The following is a 22,833-nucleotide window of genomic DNA, read 5'->3' as shown; positions in this document are numbered from 1 at the left end:
AATAGAAATGGCCCTATAGACTCATATGTTTGAATACATGGTGGACAGGGAGTGGCACTATTAGGAGGTGTGGCCTTGTTGGAGTAGGTGTGGCTTATTGGAGGAAGTATGTCACTGTGGAGGGGGCTTATATGCTCAAGCTAGGCCTAATGACACAATCAACTTCTACTGCTTGTGGATCTAGATGTAGGACTCTCAGCTCCTTCTCCAGCACCATGTCTGACTGCAGGTCACCATATTGATGGTAATGGATAAACCTCTGAAACTGTAAGCCACCCCAATTAAATGTTTTCCTTTATAAGCGTTGCTGTGGTCATGGTGTCTCTTTACAGCAATAGAAACCCTAAGACAGGCAATGTGCAGGACGGTGTTCAGAAAGAGTTACATGTAGATGGGCACCCATGCTGCCCTAAAAGTGCGCGATGCCCAGGACCCAACACTGTGCTAGGGAGGAAGCTACACTCCTTCCAGCAGACAATCCAAATTTTGCTTTTGTCTCAGAGTGCTCACTTCCCCAGTGAATGCAGGAGGAGATGAGCTAACTAAAATTGAAGATTTGATAAAAAAAAAAAAAAAAAAGAGGGAGATTGAAGGAACCAAACATAAATTACCAGGGGAGAGTGAAGAGCTATCATTCACTTTATTATCCATGTGCTAAAGGAGCCTACAAGCTTGGCACCAACTAACAACACTGTATTCTAAACTGGAGATTAGCTCCAGGGCTAAGCAAAGATTACCCCCCCTCCATCCCACCCAAAGCCCAGGTTGCCCATGGTCATTAAGTCATTATTTCTATGATCTTTTCTTCCAGGAGACCACCTGGCTCCTGCTGCGTGTCTCTCAGCAGACGCTTTCGCAGGTGTTTCCTCCAAGTCCTCCATGTGACTCTCTCTCTCTGCCTTTGCCTTCCCTGTGCTGGGATGCGTGGGGCTGAGGCACTTTATAACTCGCTGTTCAACAGCTGGCAGCTACAAATTAACTTTTTGACTTCATTAGGCTAATCTGTGGAATTATTCCTAATTTGGAGCACCTGCAATCCTCCCGCCTGCCTTCCTCTATCCCGGAGCCACCTCCTCTCATCAATCAGAAGCGGAATGGCAGGGAAGAAGCAGCATATGGAGCCACAGGCAGGGCCTGGTCCGGACTCTGTTTGTTTTCCCATCCCTCTGAATCACTGGTCTCAGACTGCTTCCATCAACACATGGCTTCCCCACAGGCAGGGCTGGTGAGACGCCAAGATGCCAAAGTGCCTTTACGAGGGTGGAAATGACCAGAGGCCAATCATGTCTTTGCCCTTGGACACAGGCAATTTCCATCCTAGGTATTCTGATGAAGAGTCACACTCCGGCACTGCGACCCTTGATTTCCTCCAGTGTTTCCCGGAAGCAAGGAGTGGAAGAACATTTCCTTTTCTCCCCTTTTCATCTGTACAGAAACCAGGAAGCAGATGCTTCTCCTTTGCTCACACAGTCAGTAAATAAAAAGAGAAAGTTGCAGCTGCGTTCTCTGAATCCCACCTGCATCTACTGAGGCGGTGTTCCTGGCCTGTTCTCTTCCAGCTGGAGTCCTTAAAGTCCCCAAATAGTCTCACACAAATCTGTAAAGTGGCACAAATATCTTGCCACTCTCCTTTCAGGCACGGGTGCCAGCGTTTCTGCTGGAGCACTTGCCCCAGAGGGCACAGGGGGCTCACCAGCCTGGACATAGCCATTAAGATAATTCGCAGTCTCCGATGCGCCACTCCCTGCAGTTTTAGTGGGGGAAGCTCTTCTCTCTAGATAGCCCTCCTGGAACCTTCCCTACCTAAAAGCTTGGCCAAGAGAATGAGGCTTGCAGAGCTGAGAAAAGGCAGATAAACAAGGTGTACTGCAATAAAGAAGCCCAGCTCCCCCCACAACTTTATAAGTCTTATAAAGGGAGTCCTATTTTCTAAAAGCAATTCAGATGTGTGTACAGAGTAGAAGGAGCAACAGTTTCTTGGAGCTGGAGGTGGAGCACACCAAGTGAACAAAGACACCGGAACCTTAAGTGGATATTGCTGGCTTTGGTTCCCACTGTACATAGTCATAAGCTTTTATTTCTATGGCTTATAGTCCAAGCAGCCGTAGTACTCATTTCCCTAGGACAAACCCTGTTTACATTTCTTGTCAAGCATAATTTTGAATAGTGTCTTCTTCCAATTTCAAAATTGTTCCCATTAGGGGACAGGAGCGATGGCTCAGTGCTTAGGAGAGCTAGCTGTTCTTCCAGAGACCTGGGTTCAGATGCCAGCACCCAAGTAAGGCACTCACTGCTCCCTGTAACTGCAACTTCAGGGGAATCTGTGCCATCCTCTGACTTCTGAGGGAGGGCACCTGTGGGGGACATCAACTCATGCAGGTGCACACGCACAAATACACACACACACACACACACACACACACACACACACACACACACACACGCAGATGCGCACACTAATTAATTAAATTTTTAAAAGTGGATTCCCATTAAGACTCTAAGTCAGAAGATCTGCCTACTTGATATTTAGTCCCAAATCACCATTTATCTCATCTTCTAGTCTCCAGATGAGAGGCAGATTCAGGGACTTACTTTTTGAGAATTTATATTAACTTCATAATTGGGAAGAGTATTGTGGTCTGAACAGGAATGGCCCCCCTAGACCCATGTGTTTGAATGCTTGGCTCATAGTGAGTGGCCTTGTTAGAGTAGGCATGGCCTTATTGGAGGAAATATGCTGTCGTGGGTAGCTGTTCCAGCTTTGACCTCGAAGCACTGTCCCTAGTGTGGCAACAAGCAACTGCCACACCTGCCTATGACCCGCCCCTGGGGCGTGGCTGAGATGGGACCCCTTAAGACCCCAGATGCATAGTGCTGGCTCTCATGGTCCTGGAGGCTGGATTGCAGACTAAGTCAGTTCTCCAGAGAACCAGGCTGGACTGCACCTCATCTCTCCCAGACCCTGTAATTGAACCCTTATTGGTTGTAAGTTACCCCTGAAATAAACCTTTTTTAATTACCAAATAAAGTACGTGGAATTGCCTAGCTCATGGCCACAGTAGCGTGCCGTTGAGGAGGCGGGCTTTGAGGTCTCCTATGCTCAAGTTAGGCGTGTCACAGTCTCATTCGGCTCCCTGCAGATCAAGATGGAGAACTCTCAGCTGCTGCTTCTCCAGCACCCTGTCTGCCTGGACACCACCGTGCTTCCCGCCATGAAGATAATGGACTGAACCTCAAACTGTAAGCCAGCCTTAATCAAATGTTTTCTTTTATAAGAGTTGCCATTGTCAAAGTGTCTCTTCACAGCAATAAGAACCCTAAGAAAAACATCGATTTTGATCTTATTTTTTCTCTGCTACTCTCTCCACCTTCACTAGCGGTCAAAGTGATAGAGAAGAAACCTGTTGGAAATATGGGAATTAGGGGCTTACAAGCTTGGATCCCAACCCCTCAACTGAGAACAGCTCTAGCCTTGGTCCTGTCAGTTGAGTTTTTCCTTCTCATGGTCTTTTTCTGGAAGAGAAAAAAAATGAAGCTATGGCATTTGTCTTGAAGGTGATTACAAGGTAAAACGGGTATGGAGCCTGACTTGGTGACTGGGAGCAGTAGCTAGAACCAGCAACTAGAGCCACCATAGAACATGTAGCCACTGTGGAACCCCTGATTGCTGATAAATTTCCTTTGGAGCTGCAGAAAATAAAAGGCACAAATTTGGGTCAGATCTCTTGTGGAACCTTTCCTCTAATGCAAAATTAGTAAGCCCAAGCTCCTTTCCTCCCCCTGGGTCTTGCTTAAATTGCAGTGTCTTTCTTTAATGGCAAAATGATTACTACCTTAGAAACTATGTAAGTGATAAGGCATATATGGAGATGAATTCAGAAACAGTCATTTCCTGGATGTTCTGTAGTGCCATTTAGAGGAGTGTTCCTGTGCCTATTGAGCAGTGGTTGGTATTATACTCTAAGCATTGACAAGCATGGTAAAGAACAGAAAGTCTGGGGGTCAAAACATCCAGATCCTCTAGGAGTACACTGTGGTTTATAGATATGGGTTGAGGTACTTGGAGCCAGTTCAGTTATCAGTACAAGAATCATAGTGCCTTCTTTGTGAGGCTGACATGATGAATTGCTCATTGCAAATTTGTCTTATGTTCTCTAACTGGTCCCTAATTTTTTGCAGTACAGAAAGACTCTTTATCTCAGTGGAAGATGGATCTACTCACAGTCTCAAGGATGAACTAAAGTTTGGTTCAGCTCACACATAGTTTCTGCTACCAGAGATTGTTTTATGAGTGTCTTTGGCTCTGACTCTGGTGAGGTGTAGGGAATGAGTGAGGAGCTTGTCTATGACAAACAGACTGACTCTTTTGCTTCCAATATCAAAGCCCTACCTTGGCTTCATGTGAAAGCAAATGGTAGCCCCACTGCAATCAGGGAATCACAGAATGAGGATGAGAGCCAGAATGATAAAGGTGATGCCCATGACACTGTTGAATTACTGAACAGTCCAGGGATATCTGCCACTGGTCCTCGAACGTGGATGTGCATGTGTGTAGAGGCTAGAACCAGCAGCTAGAGACACTGCAGTGGATGCTACTAAAATAAAAATAAACTTTGCCGTTATTACTTAGGTGCTGTCCATCTCATTTTATTTTACATTTTTTGAAGTAAAGTCTCTCATTGACGTGGAACTCACCAAATTGGCTAGGCTGATTGGCCAGAGAACCTTGGAGATCTGAGAGTCTTTGTCTCCCTAGCTCTAGAATTACAAGCATATGCCAACACAAATGGATTTATTCTATTTTAGTATAGGTTATGGGATCAAATGTAGATCCTCAGGCTTGCAAGACAACACTCTACCACCTGAGCTATTGTCCAAGCTCATGTTTCTCGGAGAAATGGATTGCAATTGCTCTCTCTCTCTCTCTTTCTCTCTCTCTCTCTCTCTCTCTCTCTCTCTCTCTCTCTCTCTCTCTTCTTTTGTATTATTTTACCTTTTTAAAACAAATTTCCTAGGCTGCCCTCACACTCATGATTCTCCTACTTCAGGTTACATCCAGAGCATTGGAATTATAGGTGTGGGCTACAACACTGATCCCAATGACAACTTTATAATTTGTTTGTTACTATAGCCTTTCGACTGACTCTGATAATTAACATTTTAGTTGAACAGCTATCAGCTGAGGGTAGAATTCCTCTCTTTCCACTTATTACAAAGGTGAGTGTGGACATTTGGGACAGAAAGACATTGCTCTCAGAAAGAATGACTGTCTCTCAGTGGATGCATGAAACCCTGCTCTGATGAGAACTGGGGCTCTAACTTCCTCAACTGCTCTGAATATTTTGAATTTGCATCTCCAGAATCTGTTGGTGTGCTTTTTGTCTCTAGACCACATAACATGCATATAAAAATTAAGAATTCAAATAATAAAAATAAGATTTGGACAACCACACTGGGCCTCCCTGTTAGCAGTGGTTCCATTTTTATGTGTCAAGATTAATATTTCACACACAGCAGCTCATTATAAAAAGTAACCTTGGAACACTGTGTCAGGTGGAGATTTTTTTTTAAGATGTTCTGGAAATTATGCAGCCATAAAGAACATTCCTACTAATTGTCTTAGCACTCATGTTATGCTAACCAGTTTGTCACCAAGTTAGGGGTGGCAGAGGAAAGAACCCCCTCACTGCTATCTCATGCATTGCTTTGCTCTATTTCTCTCTCAAACTCATTTATTCAGTGTTCATATTTATGCAAAGGAGGGTAATGAGTTAGCCAAAGGTTACAGGGGGTGCAGAAGGCTTTTGGATGATGAGAGCATTGGTAGCTTGTGAGGCTAGCCTCAGGCTGTCTGAAATTGAAATTTGGGGCTAAATTAATAAGTCAACTTGAGCACATGCAGTTTTACATTAAGACTTCTCTAGGGTTGAAACTGTGTAGCTTGACATAAAAGAACATTTAGATACAATGTTTTAAAAAGTTCAAGCATGTTTGGGAAGGGAGAAGTAAACAGAAAGAGGACGATGAGGCACCATTATTGAAATTCACCCTGGAATGGCTTTTTCATTTTGCTATGTAGAATGTGTGTCCCTCTGTGTAGCCTTGGAGGTCACTAATTATTGTAAGAAATATCTCACTGGTTGCTCTTGCAGAGAACCTGAGTTCAATTCCCAACACTCACAGGGTGTCTCACAACCATCTGTAACACTAGTGCCAGGGGTGTCAGCATCTTCTGAATTCCACGGGCACCTGATATATATATATATATACACACACACACATATGTAGGCATTCATACAAATAAAATAAATAAAAAAAATATCAACTATGACTCATTTCTATCAAATACTATAAAACTTGTGTTTAGGACAAAGAATTAAAATCTTTTTTAGCTTCTCCAACTTGTAAGACTTTTATACAAATGTTTTAATCCTCCCTACCCAATAAACCTCTGTTTTCACAGAGGTCCCCTGCTCTATTTAGGAATTTGATGGCCTGGAGCCTTTTCTCCTTGGAGTGATGACTCCTTTCCCCTTCCTCCTTCACTTATAGTATGCCATTTCTTCTCAGACTAGCCAATTGAATAAGATTGCAAGATTGGACCCAAGCCAATGGGGAAAAGGCACAGCCACCACCTGATATAAACCAAATACACTTCCTGTCTTTGTGTGCTCACTCTTCGAAGGGCACCTCCTTGATCATGAGTAAAGTCCAACTTGTCCAAATACTTCAATTGGAGTGCTGATCTCTTTCTTTGCAATCCTGAACTTATTTCTAACATGATCTTGCACACAATCCTCCCTGAAGCAGATGGTTTATTTGCTCTCCTTGCCATTCCTCCGGAGCAAGTGTCAACTCAGGCTAAGGACAACTGGGGAACAAAATGCTAATTGGGATTGTGGCTGTTTTTCCTTTATTTGCATTTTAGGAGCAAGGACATTAGAAGAATTTCATGAAGTCTGGTTAAAGATGTAATGGTGTACCGTTTTTTGTATTCAGGGTAGATATGCCCAAGGGAGTACTCCAAGAATAAAAGCATAGTGAGAGAATGGCAGCAAAGAAGAGACACCTAGGCAGCATCACAGATTGGCCCCTGCAGACACTAGACACTAGCCCATAGCTAGTGATAACTAGTGGCTGATTAATATGAAAATACAAAACACGGTCCTGCCTTCATGCAAGCCAGGTTCCCACCCAATAGTAAATGCTGGCATGAGTATGCTTCCCAGTCCATGTAACACCTTAGTAAGATAAAAGAAAACAATACCAAATTAAGGAAGATCAATGAGTTACTGTAAGATAACTAATTCTTTGACCTAGATAGTATGGAAGGTCATGGTCAAAACATGACCTCTTGAAGACTATGCTGGAGGTGGAAGTAATGGTCTCATAATATTCACAGTTTAAAATAGATATTGGGCCCATTAAATGATCCCTTTGGCCAAATGGAAAAAGACAGGATTTAGGAGCTGTTTTCAGTGCCAGACTGCAGCAGTCCTCAAGGCCTGGTCTAGTGCATGCTGCAGAGGATTTCTCTCCCAGCTGTGCTCCTGGGACCCACATCAGGAAGTGACCGAATGAAATGTTCTCTCCCTTCTGTCCCAGCCATCTGTGATACAGGGCTCTCAGATGGTATGTGATGGGCCACTGATAAGGGTCATCTGTCCATTGATAATGTGGAGGGTCAGGTACTCCATTGCCTTTGTAAGAAATGTACATTCTAGGGATTTCTTTTTTATATGAATTTATTCTCTCATCAGTGGAGAAACACCATAAAGACTAAAGTGCCTTCCCTTCTTCCCAGCACAACTGAAATGAATAAAGGTATTTATGAGAAAAAAAAAAAAGGTCTCTTCTATTTAAGTTTTTCTCAGGAAGTATCTTCCCCCCCCCCCCCCCCCCCGCATCTCCAATGTGGCAGGCAGAAGCCAAAGAGCAAGCATGCTGAGACTTTATGACCAATGCTGACTACATTTTGGCCTCAATTTTCACTTCTGAGATAATTTCCTATGACTCAAACCCAAAGTCAAAATGAGCTCTTTTTCTTTTCACAAATGCTCATTGCTCTTCGACCTCTGGCAGCAGTCTCTTGCTTGAACTTCCTGCCTCTCTTTATTTGGGAAAATTTATCTGGCCTCCAATTTCACAAAGAAATACAATTATATGTGTAGCCCCATCTTACCATGACCAAATTACTGCCCTATACTTGGGTCTGTCTTTTCTGGATTCTTTGGGAGTATTATTGTTTGTACTCTCCAGCACGCTCCCCATCCTGCCTCTTAAGATACATGAGATCCACTGAAAAATCACCAGAAGTGAGTCAGAGCTTGACCTACTTAGGAAAGCCTAGAATCTTCAGGCTTATGGGTTGGTCAAGGAGAAGTTGCAGATAGGTTCTCAGGGGAATTACTTAAACATGAAACAAAACCACTGAAGAGGGGAATCATGTGGCTGTTTGTGTTATAGGAAGTCCTTCCTTGCTGCAAAGATGAGGAACATACAAATAAATGGTTCGTGATGTACAAAAGCATTGATTTGAAATGCATTTACAGATGAGAAAATGATCGTGACTTCCATGGGGGAATGGGGAAGTAGAACTTGCTCATTGTGGCTTTGTTCTTGGTTCCACATATTTTGTGAGTTGCATTTACCTTGAGGTAATATGTATTGTGCATCTTGTCTGGTCATTTTTTTTTTCCTGTAAGACTTTAATAGTCTTCTCAGGTTGTTTAGAATTAATGAGGCAAATGTCCTCAATCAAGAAGCAATTTAAGAACATGCTGCTAATTTCAATGAGTTCTGTAAATGAACTAATTTAATACCAGTTGACCTTTTTATTTGGGGAGAATGATTTGTGGCAGCATTTTCCTGATTTGTGCCTACAAGCCTTGGCAATCTGATTGGGCATTTTGAGCCCAAGGGTAAGCATTAATCATGGTACAAAGATGGAGCATAGCTAAGAGGGCCTTAGAATATTCACCCCAACAACCAAATAGTGGCTGTCATTTAGCAGGAAGCCCTCAATCAGGTTTATTAGAACCAAAAGCCATAGAATTAAGGGCAGTCTACTTTTTTAGTGACAGAGACCATGCAAAGAGATGCTGAATGATGCAATATTTTGACTATGTCCTAGCAATTTTGTTACCCTAGTTTTATTTTTTTAACCTCTTTATGACTGGAATGTAATAAAAATATTTTTAATTTGCTTGCTTCGAGGAACATTTCAACTTCCCAAATAAAGCTGAATAACACTTAGTGGCACTATTACAATCCTATCACTTCTGTCCTTTATCACTTCATCTAGGGAAGAGCCAGGATTTCTACACTTTGTCTTTGAATCAACCAAGAGAAATAGATCTTATACTGGTGCTTTTTCAATGGAGGGTTTTGCCTTCAACCAGAAAGCTACACGTTTACAAGCAATGAGAACACATGGCAATGGCATCATACCAATCAAAGGTTGGGCTACTTCTGTCATCAAAGCTGGTTCTCTGTGATGGGAAAGCACTCTCTAAGCATGATTTACATGGCTGAATCATGACGGAATCAGCAGCCCCCAAGCACCTGGCAAACTCAGTTTTCTCTGAAGCAGAGGGAGGGAGAAGGAACTCAGAGCACCAGGAAGGAGGAGAATTTCATTTAAGAGAGAACAAACACACACAAACCTCAAAACTAGCCATAAAGGAAATTATTAATAAAATGATTCCTTTAAAAGTGCAAATACCTATTCATAAAAAGATATTTCATAAACAGAAAAAATAGACATGTCAGAGAGAAAGAAAAGCATTGCTGCACACGTAGGCACCAGGGGGCTTTTGTCAGAAGTGTAAGAGACTTTCTTCAAGCCCAGAGACAATGGCCAAAGGGCTGGAATTGGCACTTGGGGAAAGAGGAATGTCAGTGGTCAATGAGTATCTGAAATAGACATTTCAGCAAGCATCAGATAACTACTTACCCATGAGATACCCTGCACAGCCGTATAACAGGTAGAAAATTAGCTGCAGCAGTGCCTCCCTGCTCAGTCTGAATCAAAGAAAGAATGAGTGCACTGACACTTACTGCTGGTTGGAACAATATGTGCAACTGATCAGAAGAGAATTCGATCTTAACATCCCCTCAAATGCAGAGGGTTCAGGCACTTGGTTATCCAGTATTTCCACTGCAGAGTGGAAATTCATGCACTTGGTTATTCATAGCTGTGCTTTGAAACTTTCCAAAAAGGGCATACTTGTTGTTTTGATTAGAACAGAGAATCTGGAGAAGTCATGGGGTGATAGACAGCTCAGAAACAAATCAAAGCTCTTCTTCGTTTTCGTTTTACTTTGCAGTGCTGGTGATGTTGTGCATGCCATGTAGGGCTCTCCCACTGAGCCACAAGTACAGATGTAAAGGAGAAAGAAGAACGAAAAGATGGAAAGAGCTGTGTTTGGAAGAAGGTACTGGTAAGTTTTTAAAACTATTTGTAAAAAAATGAGTGAGACAGAAATTGAGACAAGGAAACAATTTCTGAAAACTCTAGGCTATGGCCTGATGCACGCAATTCTCAAATATGTGAAAGAATAGATGAGGGTGCTCTTGTTCATCTTGGATCACAAGGAGAATACAAAGCATATCCCTTATCAAATCTAGGCCTGTGGACTTAGCTCTTCTTCCTCCGACCTATACTCTGAAACCACATGTCAAGGAAACAAGCAGAATTCTCTAAAGCCTTGCTTCTTCTGCCCTTTCTAGAGTTAGGGAAATCTCTTCTTGGGGGAACTTACAGCAGTAACTCTTCTTAGGCTCCCCACTCCGAGCCTGGTGTAGGCAACTTTTGCCCATAGAGAAACGAAGTGAAGAAGCAGCTGCTGGAGTCCCATGGACCTTTCTCCACCCTAGTCTTCATTCCATCACCCCTATGCTTCCCAGGTGGAGCAGAAGCATGGGTGGAAACTTGCCCCGCCTTGTGGAGCCAACAGCTCATCTTTGGAAAGCTGGGGATATTTGCTCAGATAGGTCAGACAGGCTGCAAAAGAATTTCCAGAGCTTAAAGGTTAAGTGTGTATGAGGATATGCATATGTACAGTTGGGCAGATCTTCTCAGTGTAGCATATTGTTATGGTCCACTGTTCTCATCATAAGTTTAAAATCTTGTAAGGTGAAAGTGTATTTATTACACCTAGCCCATTGAACACCATAGCATCCCATAGAGAATTGGCTACTTCCTCTCACAATAGCATGGCTGCCTGGGGCCTGTGGCATGCTGCCGCTGCCCAGCGTTGCAGAGAATATCATAGCCTAGAAAATTAAAAAAAATTCAAAATCTAAAGTAGAATTTCTGACTAATACATGGTGCTATTCCATTATCAAAAAAGGGTGATGGGGATGGTCTATATACAGCTTATGCATGGTAGAAGCAAAGCCTCTATTTGGTCACAATACTCTGGCCTCAATTTGGACCCCAAAGATCCTAATAAGAGGATGAATTCTGTCTCTCTAACAGTGTAATCTTATCCACATTCTAATAACCCCCCAACATGGTTTAACATAAAAAGGAGCAAGTTAGTTTAATACCCTACTTTTCTCATTCATTCATCTTTCCTTATCCCAACCTGATCAAAACATGACATGTTCAATCTTGAGGGAGACATAGATATAAGAAAGTTAGACCACTGTCCTTCTGAAGCCCCAAGATGAGGAGGTAGCAGGTGCCAACAACATTTATTGTGATACTACATTAAACGTATGAATACATGGAGCTAAGACCTTTGCAAGCTGAAGGCCAATATTGGTAAAGAGACAAAATTCACATTTGGAAAATAAATTTAATGCCATCAAAAATATATTTAATTTTTTTTTCTTTTGGGTAATTCATTCTCCGCCCCCCCCCCCAGGGTTTCTCTGTGTAGCCTTGGCTGTCCTGGAACTTGCTTTGTAGACCAGGCTGGCTTCAAACTCATAGTAATCGCCTGCATCTGCCTCCTGAATGCTGGGATTAAGGATGTGGACCATTACACCCAACTTAATTAATCTATTTTTGAAGTGACATACATCATTCAAACTAAAAGCAGTAACAGTTGTCACTGACAGAAAGCCATTAGGGACATTGTTTTTAACTGTACGGTACAACTGAGCAAACATCTGGAATACCTAGTCTAACAAGTCCCCTATTCACGAGGAACACGCATCTCCAGGGTTCTGTGAGGCTGGATCTTTGTTCTGCTACAGCATAATTGGTAACTTTGCAAGGGAAATTCTCCCAGTCTCTCTGTCTTAATGTGCTTGGGTTATTTGTGTTGCTTTTGAGTGACAGCTATACAAACATCTATTACATACGCTTACCACCTCGAGTGAACTATTACAAGGGGGTACACTCCAGAGAATGTGACAGGTAAGCAGCAGAGCTAAGGGAGAGCACTACAGAAATAAAATCTCTAAGAAGTCGGGCTAGAGATGTGGCTCAGTGGTGGAGCACTGGTCCAGCATGCCCAGGGTCCTGGGTACTTTGCCCCACACTGACAAAGAAAAGGAACAAAAAAAATCCAGAAAATATAGGGATTGTTTGGATATTTTTAATCTGAGGTTTTAAGGTAGTTTGCTTGAAGCCTGATAGTGACCCTTTTTTGAGAGGTAATTTCATGAGGAAAATGAGTAATGATACACATACGTGTCCTCATTATTTTATGTTTTATTTGATTTTTTTCTTAGGTGTCTGAGGTCTGAGCAATCCCTATTATTTCAAATGCTTTTTGTGCCCTTTCCTTGTCTTTTACTAATCATGAACTTAATGTCTACCTCATTGATCTTCATGACTCAAGTTAACAAAATGACATCTATTTTTCTATTTCCCAAGGAAATTATGATTATCAGTGGTGCAACAGTATCCTCTTGCACTCATATGCTGAGCTATTTAAAGACCTTAGGCAGGCAGTCTGCTTCTCTATACCTTGAAAGTCGGTTGACATGCTTATCTAACAGTGCATGTAATCCACCTACATGCAGTATGTTTTTCAACATTCTGAGTATTTGTCACTCTTAATTTGGCAAGGAAAAAAAATAAACCAAAATACAAAAAAAAAAAAAAAAAAAAAAAAAAACAAAACCAAAAAAAAAACAAAAAACCAACAACCAACAACTAAGGGGAACGCTTGGCTGAGGAAGGCCATCTGGTGTTAGTGGAGAGTAACTACAGCTGTGTGCAGGCTGAGGCAGTCAGCTGGTTATGAGCACACATAGGTCCCTATGGTGGGCTCTCCCTCAGCTCAGAAAAGTTGTATCAATTGATACTTTCTGATATTGTGTGCATGTGGTAGTGTAATCTTGAGGTGGCTTATGCTTGACTTGAGGATGTTTTTGAACTGCTGTGGGACCATGATAATGGATGATAATTTCCAGTTCCATCTTGTGTTGTATTTTCCTGCTGGATCCTATTGTCTCTAATGCTCCACTTCACAGCATGCAGAAATACAACCTCTGAAATTTCTACAGCGCTGTCTTCTCACCTTAATTCTTGTCGATGGTATACTGCGATTTTTAAATTCATGGATCCATAGTTATGTCATTTGGGATGTAGGCCTTTTTCTAATTGTTTTAGGGACTGGAAAGATTTTCAGTGGTTAAGGATACTTGTGACTTTCCAGGAGGACCAGAATTTGGTTCCCAGCACCCATATTAGGTGGCTCACAACTGCCTATAACTGTAGCTCCGGGGAATATGACACCCTCTTTTGGCCTCCGTGACCATCTACATGTGTACATGGCATACTATACACACTGAGATATACATGAGTAAGAATAAATTTTAAAAATTCAAAAGAGTTTATAATTTTGTAGTGGTAGTGACATATACTGGAGACCTTAAATATGGCAATTGTAGAAGGCAAATTTAGGAGATAATGTAAAAATATTTTATGTTTTTGCCCTAGTCAATCCAGTTGACATAGAGCATACAAAAGTCTCCCTTCACCCTGAGTGAAAAGCTTCAAAAACAAAATTTTAGAAATTATAAATATTGAAGTATATGCTATTTTATTGTTAACATGGACCAAATGGACTGACTCAATTCCTCTTATTCCCTTTGTGCTTATAATCCCAAGAGAACATGTTCAGGATGGTACTCTACAGGCCAGGTAGAATTGAAACAAACCGAAGCTCTGCCATTCTGCTTGGCCATTGCTTTCTCTTACAGCTTAGTGGGTGATGCTGCTGGGGAGATACCCAGTTTGAAGATGTGACTTTTGTTCCCTAACTTGTTGTTTTTCAGTGGTTTATTTCTCAAGTTCATGACTGCTGAAGGTATAAAGGAGATGCTTCTTTGTAGGAGACTGTCTTGGGGGTCATCTCATCTTTTTTTTTCTTTGTCCTCTGGTTGAAGGTTTCAGAAATTCTGAATAGATTCATTCTCTGTCGATAATTTTAGATGGTGGAAAAGCAGTATAGACTGAGTCTGGTGGTGCTGTTGTATGGGGGATTACATTAAGCTTCTTAATGCCCCAGATTTTCTTGTAAAGAAAGAGACCATCTGGGAAGTTCTCAAATGATGAAGTATGTTTTTAAACACTCATGGCTACTCTTTAATGGTTTGTGCTGCCAGACATGAAGCATTTCACTGTGAAAATGGGTAGGATGCCTTCTGCGTAGCTGCAGTGTCAAGAAGGCTAATTCATTAGTGGTTTGAAAAGTGCTTTGAGCTAATGGAATAAAAGGCACTGGATAAGTTTGAACTAATATTATTAAAAATGAAAAATTGTAAGAGAGAAACTTATTTCCCTTAGAACACAGACATCAATATTGAGACTGATTAATAAAGCATAAACAACCAGTTGGATGGAAAAACACCAGCCATTCATCAGGATATTTCCTCTATGTGTTTCCAAATTACCATTTGGGTGTTTTATATGCTGTGGAATTATATTCAGTGAGAGCCTGGGTTCCTATTCACACATGGGCCTCACTAGACTTAAATAGATACTACATGAGCTAAAATTTTCAACATACTACTTTTGTTGTTGATGTTGTTGTTCTGTCTTGACCTATAAGGATCATGTGTCAATTTTCTCCATCTTTCCACATATCGCCCCCCACCCCTACTCCAAATCAACACATTCCTTCATTGTCTTTAGGGCTTTGCATTCATCATATTGGAGAGTAATTAAGACAGGCTGTTCTGAAGTAAAGGTAATGGATAGCAAGCATTTGCGAAGGGATCTGAGGATATGGGGTAGATTATTGCTTTGTTCGCATTTAGTTCTCCCACAATAACGTTGAGCTGGAAATTAATGAACACAATTAGGGCTTTTGGATATGGTAAACCTTTGAAACCATTCATTATTCTGTTAACAGAACCTGGCTAATTTTCTTCTAAATGAATGTTCTCCTGTTGTGATGTAGATTATATTTTATAATGCAGCTCTGTTGGCTTTCTCTCTCTCATACCTTCCTCTGCTCATTGGTTTCCGTGTCTTTGTTCTCCATGACATTCACGTGAATAATAACGAAGAACAACTGTCAATTTTTTTAAAGGCCATAATATACTTACTTCACCCTAATGGCAATTGTTTATCGCAGGGCTGCTTTTAATGTGATCATCCAAACACAAAGAACAAAGACTATCTATATCACATCCATGTTTATTGTACCCCTATTCACAATAGCTAAATTATGGAACAAATCTAGGTTTTCAGCAGAAAGAAGGATAAAGGAAATGTGACATAAATATACAATGAAACTTTTTTCAGATGTAAAGAAGAATGAACTTGTGTTTTGCAGGAAAGTGGGTTCAAATAGAGATAGTTATATTAAGTAAAGTAAGCCATTCTCTGAAGGACAAATATATTTTCTCTCATTTGTGAGTCTTAGATTTTATGCAGATACATAAAACCATATACCTTTGAAAGCAGAAGTAAAACTGTGTGGTAGTACAGGGGATTAAATGAGGAGAAAGAGGGTGCAGGATATGGGGGAATGTGCTTAGCATATAATATAAATAAGAACAAACATATTCTAATGGACTGACATGCCTTTTTGAAATAGTGCAGAAGGACTTAACTCCTATTTCTCTTAAGACAATCATACTTCATGTCCTCTGCTAAGGCTCCAATTCATACATTGTCGTTTCCTTTGTAATGTGATGCAAAGTGCCAACAGCAACCACAGAAATTACACATTAAGAGAGTCTAAACATGCATTGTCTTGATGCTGCTGGCCCAATTACCAAACACATCTATGTGGGGCAGGGAAGGGAGCAAAGGTTAAGTGTTTGACTTTCAATAAATTCTAAACCTGCATGAGCTACTCTGAGCCTTCCTGCAAATGCAGAGCTGGCACATGCTAATTCACAAATACAGTGTTGGCAATACTGCATTATTTTATTAGTATTTGTCAGCTGTGGGCAAAGAATCTCTGTCCTGTGAACAGGACTGAAAATCAGACTTGCAGTGAACTCAGGACACAGCTTTAGCTGTTCGCGGAGATGGAGGGATATGTGATGAGGATAATTTTCTCAATTATCCTCATTTCATTCTTCTGAATATTTTTTGTTATTTACTCCTAAGCCGTTTCCCCCATTTTCTTCTTACCTTGTTTTGTGTTCTTTCTTCCTATTGGTTTGTAAACAGGTAAACTCTTATGTTTATCCATCCATTTTGAGTACCCTTAACATCACGGGTTCTCCTATGCCTAATCAAACTGGAGTTCAACCTAACAGAGAAGTCCACAGAGAATTCAGCTAATGTACTATAATCAGTGACTAAGCTTTTGTTAGCACACACTTTATACACCTAGACCTCAGAAAATCAGGTTTGCAAAAGGCATCTTGGAATATTTCCTTATAGCCTTCCACATTTGTTTTATGTGGTGACTGCTAAAGAGACCAGATGACAGCTGAAAATACCAAGCAAAGAGAGAAGTCGGGGAGGAAAAGCGACTTTGAAGCCTGGTGTTCTGAGACTTGCTTCAAGAGGCTGATGGTGAGCTGAAATTGAATTGATTTACACACAAAAATTGGATACAGAGTACCAAGCAAAATGTCAAACGCAAGCAAAGAATTACAAAACCTGTAAACACAATAATTATACAAAAGAGTAGTGATGGTTTTCACAGCAAGGGGCTAAGTGTGTCTGACTTTAGTTTCTTCACTTCTGCCATAGAACAGAAATGAAGGACCCGTGAAGGAAGTGTGTCACTGTGCATTTTATTGATAGCCTGGAAAACCTGGTATTTCCAGAAGTACGTGAAGCAAAGATGCCTTCAAGACACATAGGAAGAATCACCAGGACTAAATACATGCATTCAGAGATTTACACTTCTTAGAGGCCATTCATTTCCATGTTTTTGTTTTATGTTCCCTATTGTCCTGAGATGTGCAGGTCTCCCATTTCAAAAGATGAAATATTAACAGGAAAAGTCACAGGGACAAATAAGGTGGAGCTTTTTGTTTGTTTGTTTTACTTTCCAGTGCAATAGTACAACCATGTTCCTCAGCCAGTGTTCACTCATCAGTCAGTCAGCCTCTGGTACCACTGAAGATTGCTTCATGGATAAATGGCAGGATAATAATAGATCCAGGGCTCTGGACAATGTTCAGCATGATGTGGAAGCGGTGGGCATGATGATTCATTCCTGAGTGGGGTGGGAGATCATATTAATGGCATAGGAGTTAGAAGAAAATAAAGATGAGTTGCTTTATTTGTTTTTTGTTTACAAAAATATTCTAAATGGGAAACATCTGAAAATGGTAGATGAGATTTCTGGGGGAGGAGGACATTAGAGTTAGAAGAGGTGGGCAATGCCCAGAAGAATGTGGTGTAAACGTCTTGGGGTTTGCGTGAGTCCGTACTCCCAAACTTTCGCTTCACCAGTTCTCTTCACGTTACCAAGTTATTAAGTTTTCTCTTGATGCAATTCGACCTGCAATTCTCTGGAAACAAATCACCTTGGAGATGGGATATATACTTTAATAAATTCTAGCTGTACTAATTTGAAATCTGTAAGCTCTTGAATGGGACTATTAGTTAGACATTCTGCATCATCTGTAGAAAATAATGATTCTTTCTGCACATTGCTAACAAAAGCAGACCAATCATTGTCCTCAAAATCTCAAGGCAATTCATTGTTTTCATGTATTCTGAAATCACTTGAATAAGGATTAGTGGAATGTGACTAACACTAAAAATATACAGTTCTATTAATTTTACAAATACAGTATTTCACGGCTTCCTGGTGGAAAGTTTATTTATATAATATATTATACATATATATTCTTAGGATAACATTGATGACTTTTATATTCTGTATATCTTGCTTCTGCCTAACTAGTCTAAATTAACATGAGATACCATATCATATAATATTTTTATTTCTCCCAACATTCCAGATATTAAATAGTCATTCAGGTAAAACATTGTAAAACAATCTCAGAGAAGTTCAGATTGGCTCCCAAACATAACTGGCACCTGATAGCATTTCCATATCCTATCTTAGGGGCTGATATGCAAATGAAGTAAATAGATTTGTTTTTCTCTGAACACTAAGGTCTCATTGATTTGACCTTTTGTGGTGGGATCTGTGGAAGCGGGGGTTATGTAGGGATCAGCAGCAAATCACACTGAGAGTTCACCCCAGGTATGATTTCTTCCTGGATCCCTGCTTGCAGGCACATGAGTCTAGGTTATAGAAAACATCAAAAGCTGCTAAGTGGAGGCTGCATGACTAAGCCCAGTTTTGTGCTCAGCAATGCTGGCAGAACACATGGGCTAATTTTATACAGATTCTGTAGAAAGCAGTTTGGAAAGCAATTCCCAAGGTAGTGGCCTCAACCCAGTATGCTCATCATGAACACATGCTTAATGTAACGATCCAGGGTCTGCTGCTGTGGTTGCATTGAATAGCACAACATAGTCAGGTGGCATTTCGGTTGTTTGATTAGAGGAGGATTAGGACTTTCTGTATTAAAAAAAAAAAAAAACAGCAAAAATGATAAGCTGAGCATGGTGATGCACACCTGTAGTCCCAGAATGCCAGAGGGTAAGGCAGGAGGTTTGTAAAGCCAGCCTGGGAAACAAAGTGAGACCTGCCTCCGAAAACCAAAATGCTGACCTGATTTCTCCTAAGTGTACTCACCATGCTGATGTCATTCTTACATTGGAGAAACACCCAGGCACCTGCATAGAGAATAGCTATGTTTTCTTAAATGTTTATGTCTCCTGTTTTTCTTGGCTGCCTCTTTTGGTCAGATACAAAGGGTCGCATATTTGGTTATGGAGAGTTTGAAGGGGAGTTATCCATTTCTCCTGACTTGGCCTTCTACCTTATCATAACTGTACCCGGGAAATTTTATGAAACCATGTCATGTTGTCAGAAACAGCCTCCCTACTGACCTTGGCCTTGTCAAAATAGTTTTTATCATTCATAAATATTTCAGGGAGAGAAACCAAAAACTGCTTATGAATGATTGATTTGGTAGGGTTCACTGACCTTTCCTGTGAAGGCTTTTTATTAACATTAGAGTATCCCACCCTTAATCTGACAGTTAATTGTTAATAATTTGCCAATGGAAACTTAGGCTTCTCTAAAATATGGAAAATCAAAATAGTAGTCATGATGATACATTGAAATTAAGAAAGATAGTTCAAACCAAAGCCCCATTTCAAGCTTTTAGCCTTAGAGCGTATTTTTGGCTTCTATGGGAAACCGGGCAAGCTTTTACCTGAAGGCATTCTGTATTGACTGCAGAGGTCCAGAAGCAACAGGTAAAGAAGAGCTTTTGGGGAGGTTGCATGCTGTTCTACTTATTTTCCCTGTCTCTATGATAAGACATCTGACAGGAGCAAGTTAAGGAAGGGAGGGACTATTTTAGTTCACTGTTCAGGGTAAAGTCCATCATAGCAGAGATGTCAAGGCTATAGGAGCTTTGAAGCAGCTGGTGGTGAGCCTATGGTGGGAGAGAAGAAAGCTGGGAATATGCTTGGCTTGTTCAGCTAGCTTCTTCTCTTTGATGCAGTCCAGGACCCAAGCCTAGGGAACGGAGCCACTTCCCTTTAGGGTGTATCTTTCCATCGCGTCAATCTAATCAGGATGATCCCCTACAGCCAGGCGAGAGGCTTGTCTCCTAGGTGATCCTAGATCTGTCAATCATCAATGTTAACCATTACAGGTGGGTTATGTGTGCACTCTGTAAACCATTTCATTTCTCTTTATTCTTTGAAGTATGACACTGTGGCTATAGGGGGGTATATAAAGCAGTTGCCACCCAAATAACCAATTGCTAACGTCTCAAAGTTGAAACCTCATAGAGATAGAACTAAATTTGAATTTAAAAAGCCACTTTTGCCATTATATGAAAACTAGATTGAAAAATGACTTTTTTTTTTTAATACTCTCAAAACTTTTCCCAAGGGCACATATTTGCTTGCAGGAAAATGTTAAAGATGAAAGAAAGAAAAATAACAAAATGAAGAAAACAATTCACAGACACCATTTTTCAAGAGAACATCTCTATATTATTTTGTGGTTTAAGCAAGGCCTATTCAGTCACATGTATTTTACTATGCTTTGCTTTTTTGTCTTTTGTAGGCATTGTATTTTTTTTACAAGTTGCAGGTTCATGGCGACTTGCCTCAAGCTAGTCTATCAGGAATACTTTCCCAATAGCTCAGATGAGTATTGGCATTTTAGCAATAAACTATTCTTGAAATTAAGGAATGAATTATTTTTGGACAGAATGTTATTGCCTACACTATAGACTGCAGCATAAGCATTGTGTAAGCATAACTTGTACATGTTCTGATAAACAAAACAGTTCACAGAGCTCACTTTATTAGAATATTTGACCTTAAAAGCTCTCATAGCTTACTTTATTGGGAAATTTGTCCTCAATGTTTTCATAACTATCATAGCAGTCTGCAACTGAACCTGCGGTATTACTGTGGCTGGCTGTATTTGTGGGACAGTGCTGTGGGCTAGGTACGGAAAGTAGAATACGACAGTGAGACAGAATCTGCTTCCCAGAAAACTACAGCACTGTTAGAAAAGGAAGTTTTCTTAGTCATTTTTTCTACTGCTGTGGAGAGTCATCATCATGATTAAGGTAACTTACAAAAGAACCTTTACTGGGGCTCAAGGTTTCCAAAGTTTACAGTCTATGATCATTATGACAGAGAGTATGGTAGCATGAAGGCATGGGATACCTCTGGTGTAGAAGCTGAGAGCTCATACTGGATCCACAAGAATAAGGCAGGGAGGGAGAAGGAAAGGAAGAGAAAGGAGGGGAGGGAGGGAGGAAGGGAGGAAGGGAGGGAGGGAGACACAGAGACAGAGAACTGAAATGTTAGGCTTTTGAACTTCAAAGCCCACCCCCCTGTGACACTCCTCCTCCAACAAGGACATATCCTCCAATAAGGCCACACCTCCTAACCTTTCCCAAACAGTTCACCAAATGGGGACCAAGCATTCAAACCTATGTGTCTCTGGGAGTCCATTCTTACCTCAGCTGCACACAGCCAGCATCTTTCGGAACAACAAGGCTGCAACAAGTTCTGAGGGATGTGAAGGAACGCAAGTGTAGTGACTAGTGCAGGCAGAAGTAGCGGGAGGCCTGATTTGACTTTTGTTCTTAGTGTATCTTGTGGTACAGTAGTTCCAGAGGTTAAAGTGGTGATCTACAGGGTGCATGAACAATACACTCCAGGGCCCTTAGGTATTCTATATACTTCCTAAGGGCTATAAGCAATGCTCTCAGTGCCCCATGCATACTGTGTCCTCAGTGAATGAGCATTGCTTTCCCTTACTCTTGGTGTGGAACAATCCTTTTCTACACTATGAATATGTATCCCTCTCATTGGTTAATAAGAAGTTGACAGGCCAGTAGCTGGGCAGGAAGTTAGGCAGAAAAGCCAAACTGAGAATGATGAGAAGGAAGAGATTGGAATCAGGAGAGATGCCAGCCAGCTGCCAAGCAATCAGGACAAGTAAAAAAATGAGGTAACAAACGATGATTCATGTGGCAAAGCATAAATAGAAATGTGGGTTAATTTAAATATAAGAGCTAGCTAGTAACAAGCCTGAGCTATTGGCCAAGCATTCAGCCTCTGAGTCAGTTATTTGGGACTGGTTGTTCGGGACAGAAAATGTCTGATTACATACTCCCATACAGATAGGTCTGGGGCATGATCTTCTCTGTCTTATATACTTCTCTAGAGTGTTGAGGGCTAATTAATTCATAGCAGTAACAAGCCTCCCACACCATTTCCTGTATTTACCCTGTACCCCTCTCACTTCCCAAATCTTCTATGATTTTTTTTTCTTATGAAGTCATTAATATTCTTCTAGGCAAACATCTTGCCAGTGCATCTTTGACCAAGGATCAATGCTTGAGAATGAAAAAGAAATCCTAATTTTACCACCTTCTTAACACCTACCATTGTGCTTGCCAATGCTTACTGTAGAAAGTTCTGCAGATATAAGGAATGATCAGTTAACATCACCCCCATCTGCCAAATCAGTTTTCAGGCATTGAAGGCATGTTAGAAGTCATCAAATCCAATCTCCTTCAAGCACATTCTACCTGTTCTTTGCCCAGATCCCCTTGGTCTACCCTGGAGGCAGTTCTGTGCCCTGCTGGTTTTCAGCAGCCCGCTGCCTCAGGGTGTACTCTGGCTGTGTAAGCACACTTGATTCTCCTGGGATAGGCTGATGTGCCGTGTCTCCACATCAAATGGCATGCAGTAGGAGATAAGTGCTAATCAACAAACCCTACAGTGGACATTTCTGAAAGGTGATCAGCTCAAAGGGTCTCTGGCAAGATTGATGTCCACTTTGTCACAGGGCTAGCTCATCAGTTTACAACCTCATTATTTCC

This window comes from Peromyscus eremicus, chromosome 17 (genome assembly GCF_949786415.1).
Source record: "Peromyscus eremicus chromosome 17, PerEre_H2_v1, whole genome shotgun sequence".
Classification (NCBI taxonomy): Eukaryota; Metazoa; Chordata; class Mammalia; order Rodentia; family Cricetidae; genus Peromyscus; species Peromyscus eremicus.
The sequence above is the reverse complement of the archived record's forward strand: the minus strand, read 5'-3'. Positions refer to the sequence as shown.